At 39.4% G+C, this 11,535-nt stretch overlaps 1 protein-coding gene across 3 annotated transcripts in view; it reads right to left on the reverse strand.

The window, feature by feature from the left end:
* Positions 1-11,535, reverse strand: part of YES1 (YES proto-oncogene 1, Src family tyrosine kinase) — an 82,335-nt gene that overhangs the window by 47,494 nt on the left and 23,306 nt on the right. Inside the window, exon 1 of one of the 3 annotated variants that reach the window (XM_006151610.3) lies at positions 4,580-4,600. The exons of the other annotated variants lie outside the window; for them this stretch is intronic. The gene's annotated coding sequence lies outside the window, so the exon portion shown is untranslated. Of the gene's footprint in view, positions 1-4,579; positions 4,601-11,535 lie in introns of those variants that run through there. 3 annotated transcript variants of the gene reach the window in all.

Genomic DNA, 11,535 nt, shown 5'->3' on the forward strand with positions numbered 1-11,535 from the left:
GAAAAAAAAAAAAAAAAAAAAAGATCAACCCAATTAAAAGATGGGAAAATGAGCTGAACAAACAACATTCTAAGGAGGACATATGAGCAGCCAAAAAGCATATGAAGAAGTGCTCAACATCTCTCATCATAAGAGATGCAGATCAAAACACAATGAGAGGGAACCAGCAGTTAGCGTAATGGCTATGTCGCTGGATTCCCACGTAGTCGACCGCGGTTCGTGTCCCGGACCCGGTGGCTTAAAACTCACGCCAGGCGCGTGTGCGTGCGTGACCAAGATCCCAGGAGGAGAATGGAGGAGAAGGGATTGCGGCGTGACCATCCCCTCTAGGGGGTGATTTCTTGCTTTCTGTCTCTATGTCTCTCTCTGTCTGGCGAGCGCATGTGCCCTATAGTGAAAACCTCTCCGGGGGGAAAAAAAAAAAAAACCCACAATGAGATACCACCTGACCCGGTCAGAATGGCTAAGATTAAAAAAAAAAAAAAAAAGGTAAGTACTGTTGGGGCTGTGGTGAAAGGGGAACTCCCCTGCACAGTTGGTGGGAATGTAACTTGGTTCACCCACTGTGGAGAACAATATGGAGGTTCCTCAAAGAACTACCTTCTGATCCAGTAACTCAATTAGTATTACCTTATGATCCAGTAACTCCACTCCTGGGTATTTACCCAAAGGACAAGAGAACACTCAGCTAGAAAAGAGCTTGCACATCTATGTTTACTGCAGCATTATTTACGATTGCTAAAACCAATCCAAATGTCCATGAACAGATGAATGGACTGAAAAAGTGTGCCACATATACTCTAAGGACTACTACTCAACCACAAAAAATAAAAAGATCCTGACATTTGATCAAAAGTGGATGAATATGGAAGACTTACTACTAAATGAAGCAAGCCAGGCTATGAGAGAGAGAGAGAGAGAGAAAGACAGAGACAGAAACTGTATGTCTCCACGTAATATATACTGACTGATTGCACTTCAAGGTGGAAACTGAAAGGTTAGAGGCTATGGAAGCAAGGAAAACGATTATGGGTACTAGAGATAGTGTGGGAGGAGAGTGGGAGAACTGGGGAGTGTGTGAGGAAAGGCATTCAGGAGAAAAATAGGCAAGACACTTTATAGGACACAGAAATTGATTACCTGTTGATGATAACATGTATAGTATCCTCAACTGGACTGATGTGAAGTATGTTCACGTGGGTAAATTCACTTTACAAGCTAAGTGATATATAGTGATTGAATGTATAAAATACATTTTAAAAATGGTGAAGACAAAAGATCAGTTTTCATTCTGTTAAAATATATACTCTCTAGGGACCAGTAGTTAGCGTAATGACTATGTCGCTGGACTCCCATGTAGTCGACAGCAGTTCGAGTCTGGGACCCAGTGGCTTAAAACTCAGGTCAGGCGTGTGCGTGCATGCCCAAGATCCTGAGAGGAGAATGGAGGAGAAGGGATTGAGGCGTGGCCATCCCCCCGGGGGGGGGGGGGGGGTGATTTCTCGCTTTCTGTCTCTGTCAGGTGAGCGCATGCACCCTATGGCAAAAATCTCCCCCCACCCAAAAAAAGAAATATATTCTCTATAGAAAACTCTTTTAGTTGGTACAGTTGCCTGCTGGGCATCCATCAGAATATCTTTCAGGAATCTTAATATTACTACATCCAGAATGGGACCTGTGACTCGCTCATCATCCTCTGCCCTTTCTGCTCTGTCATCCATGTGTCCCTGAATGCTAAGCACAATTCTTTCACCGACCCACTGCCTTAGTAACCTAAGTCATTTTAAAATCTTACCACTCCCATGCCCCACATAGCCAATAAGTCACCAAGAATGGACCATACTCCCCTGTAATCTCTAAAATTCTTCCACTTCTCCCCCAACTAATCACTGGTTTCCTTGACTACTAATCACTTACTGTCTGAATTATTGCAAAAGCCTCCTTAACTAAACTCCATGCCTCTATTGTTAGTTCTCCAATCTTTTCTGGCTGCACTGTGAGAAGAATGTTTGTATTTTCTAAAAAAGAATACCTGATTATGAAGCTTCCGAGGCCTGCCCTGCCTCCTTCCCCCAAGCAATATAAAGTCCAAACTCCTTAACATGAACTAGAAGGCCTGCATGATTAGCTTTACTTACCTCTCCTGGTTCTTTCCATTCCTCTCCTTATATCCTATGCACCTAGCATACTGTATTTTAGATCCTCGAATGCACCACATGGTTTTTATAAGTGGTTAGCATAACCTACCTCTTTTTTCTTATGGTTGACTACTCAACTTTCAGGTATGAGCTTCAATGCTCAAGGACTCTTCCCTGACCTTCCTTGTGCTCTTAATAGCATTTTTATCCCCTCCCCCACAGCATTTACTACACTGAATTGAAACTACCTGTTTGCTTCTATTCCCCTGTGAACTGCGGACTTTGGGACAGCAATTTGTTTTCTCTCTCCCTTATAGTTTAGCCTAGGGTTTGGCCCATAGCTGAGGCCTAATACATATTTTTAGAGTACAGAAATAAGGACTGAGTTAGAGCAATATTTCCATTCTAGTTCTGTTACTTATTAGCTACCATGATCCTTGATCAAATTGTTTAATCTCTTCTAAATCTGAGTTTCCTTGTTTCTTTTAAGAAATAGTAACTTTCAAGATTGTAAGAATTAAACTGGTATCATATGTAAGGCAACCAGTATATACCCTAATAAAAGCAAATGTCTGCCTTGATAAAGACTTGGTTGGGAAAGGGGGGGGGGGAATGACTGACTTCTGGTAACAGGAACAGAATCTGACTAAAGATCATTTAAGCCAAAAAAGGGGTTTTTTTGGGGGGTAGGGGGGTGGTAAAGGGCATGTGTGCTTGCAGAGACAGGGAAAGTGAGAAAGAACTTTCATGGAGCACAGTCAAGTTGCAATCCCTTCTCCTGCATCGCTCCCTCTTTGGGGGATTTTGGGCATGCACACCCCCGTGCCCAATGTGTTTCTCAAGCTGCTGAGTCTGAGTCTTGAATTGTATGGTCAGCTATATGGAATCCAGTTACCTTAACCACCAGGCCACAGGCTGGGCCAAAAGGAAAAGTTTAATAAGGGTTACAGGACTATCTCAAGTAATTCAAGGTCATAAGAGAAAATTAGAACCAGGAACCTAAGGCCTAGAAGTTTAGTTCATTCTTTTTCCTGATCCTTCTGTTCTCTCACTTTCTCACCTCCACTCCCTCCTCCACATGTTTAGTCTCTTCTTCCCACTCTCTCTTGCATTCCCTCTCCTTGTGTTTGTCTCAGTCTCTATCTTTGTTATCTTGATAATGTTTCCTTCCCTTCTCCTGCAACAAAATGCTTTTCCAGGTCTTTATTTCACAAGGGAAAACATGACTGCCAACAGTTTCAGAGTTCCAATATTCACTTTAGAACTAGGCTGAGACTCTAAGTATCGATTCCAAATTCCTAAAGGACTGTGATCCAGCTTCGGTCAGCTGCTTCCCTCTAGGTCAGTAGACTAGCACTGCTAGAACGTTGTAGGTCTCACTTGAACCATGTAATGGTGGGGAAGAGCCTGGAAAATGAGTGAGTCTGGCAGGGTCAAAACATCGCTAGCTTATCTGTTCAGTAAAAGTTACTAACACATCAAGAGAATTATTTTATGTAAATGAATTAGCTACAATAATATATTAGCAATCAGTCACAAGTTTAAAGTTACATTTTTATGTTTTAAATTTTACATGAATGGAAAACATATGAAATCAATATGAAACATGTAGAAAGATTTATTTTTCTCTTTAACTTCCTAAACTTCTAATCTCAATAGCTATTACTGCAAAACTGACTATAAAAATAAACATTTTTTAAAAGTGAAAGGACTTAGGGATATCCTAAGAAAGTATAAAACATTGCACAGCATACATTAGCTAAAAACTCAAAAGAAAGCAGGGAACAAATCTCAAAAATAAGTTTGAAATTTAATCTAGCACATTGTAAATGTCCTACCCAAATCTTGTTCCAAACTAAACAGAAAAGAAAACCATTCTTAAATAAAATGGGGGGAAAAAAAAGTGTGGGAAAAATCATCACATAACCTCATAGCTTTCTAACAATAATATGAATGCAATGTTACAACAAAATTGAATCTTAGCTGAACTAGAAAAGCAAGACAGAAGTAAGGTATGAGTCCACAGCATCTCTTCCTACCCCCTATGCCCTAATAGTTTTTTCTAAGTTTCTACATGTATGACAATCTGGCTAATATTTCATCTGATACGAAGATCCATTTTCTTACATTAAACAGACATGGTACTGATGGAATGAAATTACAAAATAGCGAAAAATGTCCATTTTATAACAAGATACATTTTATCATAAATATGGCCACAAACTTATAATTCTAAATGTCCACTGGACATTTACTGAATATAGTATCTAATCTACTTTTTCTCTTAAATTGCAAATTTCCTACATGTCCACCATATTAAAATTTATATAAATTTAAGTAAGTAAATGCATTGGAAACACAAATTTATTCACACAATAAGCACTAAAACGTATGTGCTTTTTCTTATTTTGTTTTAATTTCAAAAGGGCACATACACTTACCAGAGAGACAAAGAAAAAGCACCTCATAATGGGCTGTGGCCATGCATCAATCCCTATTCCTCCATTTCTTCATCCTGTTGGGATTTTGAACACACAGGCACACATACCCAAGGTCTCAGTGCCCCTTAGAGCCAAATTACCACAAACTTAGTATCTTAAAACAATACAAATATATTTATTTTGCAAGTCAGACATCTTCTATGACTAAAATCCAGATATCAGCAGGTCTGCATTTCCTCCTGGAGACACAGTTTTCTTGACTTTTTTGCCTTCTAAGGGCTACCCAATTTCTTGGCTCTTGAACTCCTTCCTCCACCTTTAAGGCCAGCAACACTGTCTCTTATATAACATTGTTGTTATATTTCTTTTGACTCTCCCTTCCTCTTCTATTCTTAAAACCCTTGTTACTATACTGGGCCCACTTAGATCATCCAGGATAACTCCTTATTTTAGAATCAGGTTAGGGGTCAGATGAAGGTGTCACAGTAAATGTGATGCTCTGTGAGGCCATCCCACATGGGAAGGTTCTCAGTTCACACCCAAAGTCCTCACTGAGTACACCGCCTGTCCATAATACAAGACTGGCTAAAGGCTGAGGGCTGGATGGCACCCACAAGACCCTGTTGGGGTGCCATCTCTCTTTCTCTCTTGCTTATTGAAGAAATAAACTTAAAAATAAAGTTATTAGTAACCTTAATATCATCTGCAACCATATTTCCCCCTTACCATGTGACCTAATATGTTCAAAGATTCCATGAACTCCCAAGATGCAAACATCATTGGGGAGCCATAATTCTGCTTACCACAGTGCCCATACTTTATACTTTGTATACTATAAAGGCTATGCTGATCTGTTTGGTTTAAGACAGCATGTTTTGATTAAAAATCTATCATAACTAAAAGCAAATTCTATACTAAGCAACATAACGGCTAAATCAAGAGAATGGTTTATTACTTTAATTCTCAAAGTAAGACAAAGTGATCAAGTCAATACAGTTAGCAGCCCACTCATCTAACTAGGCTTTAAAATGAAATAAGCCAATAAGAGATGGCACTTTTTTTTTTTAATCGAACTTGGAGTATTAATATTGGGCTGAGAGAGGAAAAGATTAAGTTGAACTGAAGCACTATAAAAGGTCTGAGTCCTGGAGAGGAGGGCTTTGGCTAACATTATAATCCATATGTTCAGATGATACCTTGAGATCCAACAATTCTTCAAATGCCCTGCCAATGGGAATTTGGCAGGAAGCTGGTCTCCACAGAACAATTACTAAAATCACCAGGATTCAGAAATGGAAGAGTGTGGAATGGGAAGAAGACTTCCTTGGGGGAGGGGTGCTTTATATATGAGCAAAGTAAGAGTGACAGATGAAGGACAGCTAACAAAACCTGAATAGGACTTTCATTATGGTTAGCCCAGAAGGCATTCTGTGACATTCACTACTGTGTCATCATGAATAAATCCATATATGCATACGTATACATACACACACACAGAGTAGTTTATTACTGCAATTCCATATCTGCAAATTTGCCTGCTTGCTAAAATTTATTTGAAAGCATCAAATCAATACTTGTGGTACTGTAGGAGCATGGCAAAATCTGACTTGCCAAATGCATACTTCCTAGCGCAGGTAAAATAAGGGAACACTGTGCCTTCTTGTTTTAGCCCTCATAAAATAAACAAACATCATTTCTCTGGTATTTTATATAACTTTTTTTTCCCATTTTTGTGGTTTCCATTACTTTGCTGATTAATGCCTCCTCCCCACCAAAGTGCTGTCTACTGTTCCTAAGTGCAAGAAGGCTATGATGTATCTTATGGACATGTGTTAGAGAAGCTTTGTTTGTGCATGAGTTAAAGTGCTGTTTATTTGTGAGTCCACTGTTAACAAAGCAATGCCATACATTAACGAGTCCGTCAACAGAGCATACATACAAGTTTTCACTGTTTACGAAACTTTACAGGAATCCAACCTTGTATTTACCCTAAGAGGAATGAGTCAGTATTTCATAATTTTGTGCTCATGTTGACTTTACAGAACATAACTATTATAAATATGAGAACTGAGTATGTCAATAGAAACAGCTTTTTAAAAAATTTGCTAGAGGCTATGTGCATGTGCCGGAGAGAGAAGCAGTGAGAAAGCACCCCCCCAAGGTGTTTGGTCCACTGCAATCACTTCTTTATTTCTCTTTTCAGGATTTTGGGCACACATGCACATGTCTGGCACATTTTCTCAAGCTGCCAAGTCTGGGACTTGGACCACTCAGCACTGGAATCCAACTGCCTTAACCACCATGCCACATGCTGGCCAAAAAAGACTCTTTAAAATGAGTCAAAAGTTATGTCTTGGGACCAGCAGTTAGCGTAATGGCTATGTCACTGGACTCCCACGTAGTGGACCGTGGTTGAAGTCCCGGACCCGGTGACTTAAACACACGCTGGGTCTGTGTGCATGCATGCCCAAGATCCCAAGAGGAGAATGGAGGAGAAGGGATTACAACATGGCTATCCCCCCTGGGGGGTGATTTCTTGTTTTCTGTCTGTCTTTCTGTTGAGCGCATGCACCCTATAGCAAAAACCTCTCCAAAAAACAAGTTATGTCTTTCAAAAGTATGGTATATATTATGCTGGGCACAATTGTAAACATCTGTAATTTCTAGCTAATTGTGAAGCTGGGGCAGGAAGATCATAACACTGTGAGACACTATCAAAATTACTGCCAAAAATACAACCCCCATCTGGTAAAGGGGAAAAAAAAAGCAAATTTCCCATTGATAAGGGATTTTGTAAATGCTATTATTGAATTGAGTTGCAGATTCTTTTCTCCATCAAAGTTTAGGACTTGACTTAAACAATACTGATTTCTTTAATTGGGGAGACTAGAGATTTCTTTTTAGAAAAGGACTGTACTATAATAATCACACACAAAAATAAATGTAATCCAAAACAGATTAACATACATCAGATTAATTTACTAGTCACAAATATTTCCTTTTAAGCTGTAAAGACTAGATAATGCTTATGACTTCAACAATTGCTCTAGCTTCAAGACCACCAGTTAGCATAATGGCTATGTTGCTGGACTCCCATGTAGTCGACTGTAGTTCGAGTCCCGGGCACGTGTGTGTACATGCCCACGATCCTGAGAGGAGAAAGGAGGAGAAGGGATTGCGGTGTGTCAATCCCCCCGGTGGGTGATTTCTTGCTTTCTGTCTCTCTCTCTCTCTTTCGTTTTCTGGCGAACACACACATCCTATAGCAAAAACCTCTAGGAAAAAAAATGCTCTAGCCTCAAAGTGTCAGTGTAAACCATGAATGGTGGGTCATGAGAAAACACCAGCTATGTTGCACAAGAAAGGCAGATACATGCTGAACATTTCTTAAGAGGTTTTTTTTTTTTTTTTGCTATAGGGAGTGTGTGCTTGCCAGAGAGAGAGACAGACTGAGAGACAGAAAGCGAGAAATCAGCCCCCAGAGGGGATGGCCATGCCGTGATCCCTTCTCCTCCATTCTCCTCTCGGGATCTTGGGCACGCACGCACAAGCACCCGGTGTGAGTTTAAGCCACTGGGTCTGGGATGCGAACCGCGGTCGACTACATGGGAGTCCAGCGACATAGCCATTAAGCTAACTGCTGGTCCCATATGCTGAACATTTCTAGCAATTCCTGACATCTTATCAATTCAGGGTGGTAGCAACAATTGGTGTTTTATTTATTTATTTATTTATGCACTACCAATTATATGGCAACTACTATTCTGCCATTATTTCCAATCAGAAATAGGTAGAAATCTTGGTGATACTTTGATGAGTGGAAATTTATGAGAAAGTACAATTGGTCCATACCAAATTTTTATATAGTCAAGCTCCAAGGACCACATCTATACCATAAAGTCAAATATACCGGTATGGTATATGTTCGAAAAGACTTCATCCCACTTACATTTTGAGTCTTTGAATCCAATTACCTTTTGAATTTCCAATGTTGTTTTTCTGGAGGGAAATATTAAAATTTTAAAGCTAATAAGAAAATAACTTTATTATTATTATTATTTTATCACCAGAGGGTGCAGGTGCGGAGACCAAAAGACAGACAGCACCCCTCAAAGGGGTGTAGTCATACCGCAATCACTTCTTACCTCCATTTCTCCTTCCCAGTACATGCACACACATGTTGCATGTATTTTCTTTTCTTTTCTCTTTTAAATATCTTTTTTAAAAGTTATCTTACTTTATTTTTTTTTATTTTTAATTTGACCAGAAAGGGACAAAGCCAGAAAGGAAGAGAGTGAGATAGAAAGCGAGCCACCAGGTCTGGGACTCGAACCTCTGTCGCCCATGGGGGAATCCAGTGTCCTTAACCACCACACCACCTGCAAGCCCATCTGGCATATATTTTCAAGTCACTGGGCTAGGATTCCAATTGTGGTTAGTCATGTCAGATCTGGCTCCTTTAACCACTAATCTACAGAGCCATCCCACTCCCTCTTTTTTATTTTTCATGAGAGAAAGAGAGAGATGGAATGTGAGGGAAGAGGGGAGGAAAGAGAAGATGGATAGAGGAAGGGGGAAAATTCTGATAGGAATTTCCAATATCATGATCCCCCTACACCAGCCTCTTAGCTAAGCCCAGAGGGGCAGCTACCACATATGGCATGTTTAGGTTAGGCAGGGAACTAAACCCGGGCCTCCCATGCAGTGAGCCATCATGCAGTCGCATTCTCCTGTTTGTGCCATCTTAGCTGGGCTGTAAATTTTAGTTCCATAAAGTTGTCAGATTAAGAGAAGACACAAAGTTTTATCAAACAAAAGTTGGTGTTTCCATTCTTTCTATCTTCATACTATTAATACATACATAAAATAAGGTGTAGGAGATGGATACGGAACTTGAGCTGTGAAATATTGTTTTCCTTGACTAAAAACTGAAGAGTTTCTGCTGAGACTTCTCCCTCCAGATTCATTTCTAGTGGGTAGGGCTACCTCTGTTTCCTTCTCTCCATTTCTCTGTCTCTCTGCATCTCCATGTGTCTTTCAATTTTAAAAAAAAAAATTTTTAAGGTAAAGTATTCTCTGGGCTCTCAAGCCCCTCTTTGATTATGCTAATTTGTGCCTTTCCCTATTCCATTTAGGAAAGGCACAAACCCAGGCCCATCCAGAGGTGGACACCAAACTTGAGCTGTGATACATTACTATTGTGCGGCAAACATGCATGCCACATGGTTTTCGTTTTTTGCTTTTTAAAATTAAAATTTAAAGTTCGTTTATTATCTTTTTTCTTTCTTTTTTTTTACTTTCTTTTTTCTTCTTCTTTCCTCTTCTCTAATTATTTTCCTTTTTTCTTTATCTTTATTCATTGGCTGCTCAGCCACTACGCACTAAGTGTCTGGACAGGTCCAAGTGAACAGGATCCAAACATCTGAATACAATTAGGGACTGAATGTTCCTCTAGTCCCACTGATTCTGATACACAAAGAGTGAAAACAGAGCAGAAAAGAGATGACAGATCACCTTCCTCTGCACACCTCTGAATGCTCAGATTGAACTTCAAGAATTAGGAAAAAATGCACCACCCACCAGATGACTAGAAATCACCACAGGGTCACAAGAAATATGGGAAAGCAAGAAAATACCTCTTCTCCAAGGGAAAAGAATAACTCCTCTTCATCCTCAGACAGTACAATGAAATTCACGGAAATGTCTGATAAAGAATTTAGAATATTCATAGTGACAAAGCTAACAGAGATGGTAGAGAAGAGAGACAATGAACTGCAGAAGAGGCAGGAGAAAGGAGCTGATGAGTTCCAGGAGGTGAGGAAATTCTTGCAAGATCTAAAAGAGGAAATACACACTATAACAAAGAATCAAATGGGCCTGTTAGAGATGAAGGCTATGATACAGGAACTCAAAACCTCCCCTGAAAGTATTAAAAGCAGACTAGATCATACAGAAATGCAAATCTCAGATGTCGAAGATAGAATCGCTGGTCTAGAAAAATCCACCACAAAGACTGAGAAAATTGCCCAGTAAAATGAGAATAATATACAAGAAATACTAAATACTGTCAAATGTCCAAATATCCAGATAATTGGTATCCCAGAAGGCGAAGAGACTCATAGGGGCATTGATAATCTATTCCATGCAATCCTGCAAGAAAACTTTCCAAACCTAGAGAGGTATGCAAAGATCCGGTCCCAAGAAATACAAAGGCCCCCAAATAGAATCAACCCAAGATTTTCTCCAAGACACATTGTAGACAGATTGATCAAAACCACAGACAAAGACAAGATACTAAGATTGGCAAGAGAGAAACATCAAGTTACATATAAAGGATATCTCATTAGGCTAACAGCCGACTTCTCATCAAAACAATGTGAGCAAAAAAGAATGGGAAAATATATTCAAAGTGTTATGGCAAAAGCAATTTCAACCAAGAATACTATACCTGGCAAGATTATCCTTGATATGGGAAAAAACGGTAAGAACATTCTCAGATAAACAAAACCTAAAAGAATTTACCAGTACCAGACCAGATCTCCAAGAAGTTCTCAAGGGAGTGCTATTCCAGGAAAATTGAACACAGACACACAGAAATAAGAGTTCAAAAACTAAGAAAACGGCCAACTTAATTGTAGGGACAAATCTGCATTTGAGTATTTTATCCCAGAATGTAATCAGGAAGATCGAACCACAACAGAAGATAGATTAAGTACATGAGACTGAACTGGTGAAATGGAATTTAATGACTTTTAACTAAAACATTGCTGAGTTTCTTCTAGACTTTGTTTTCTAGTTTTAAGGATTTTTGTTCTGTCTTGAGCTGCCAATAGGTTCATGTACCTACTATTTGAAAAGAATCCTAACCTGTTTCCTGACTTTAAGTTTAAGCAAAGTTCCTCAGCATTTCTTCAATTTATTAAAGTTAAAACTGCTTTTCTTGAGATGAAAAAAAA

The sequence above is a fragment of the Tupaia chinensis genome, unplaced genomic scaffold (assembly GCF_000334495.1).
Source record: "Tupaia chinensis unplaced genomic scaffold, TupChi_1.0 Scaffold000320_2, whole genome shotgun sequence".
Taxonomy (NCBI): domain Eukaryota; kingdom Metazoa; phylum Chordata; class Mammalia; order Scandentia; family Tupaiidae; genus Tupaia; species Tupaia belangeri.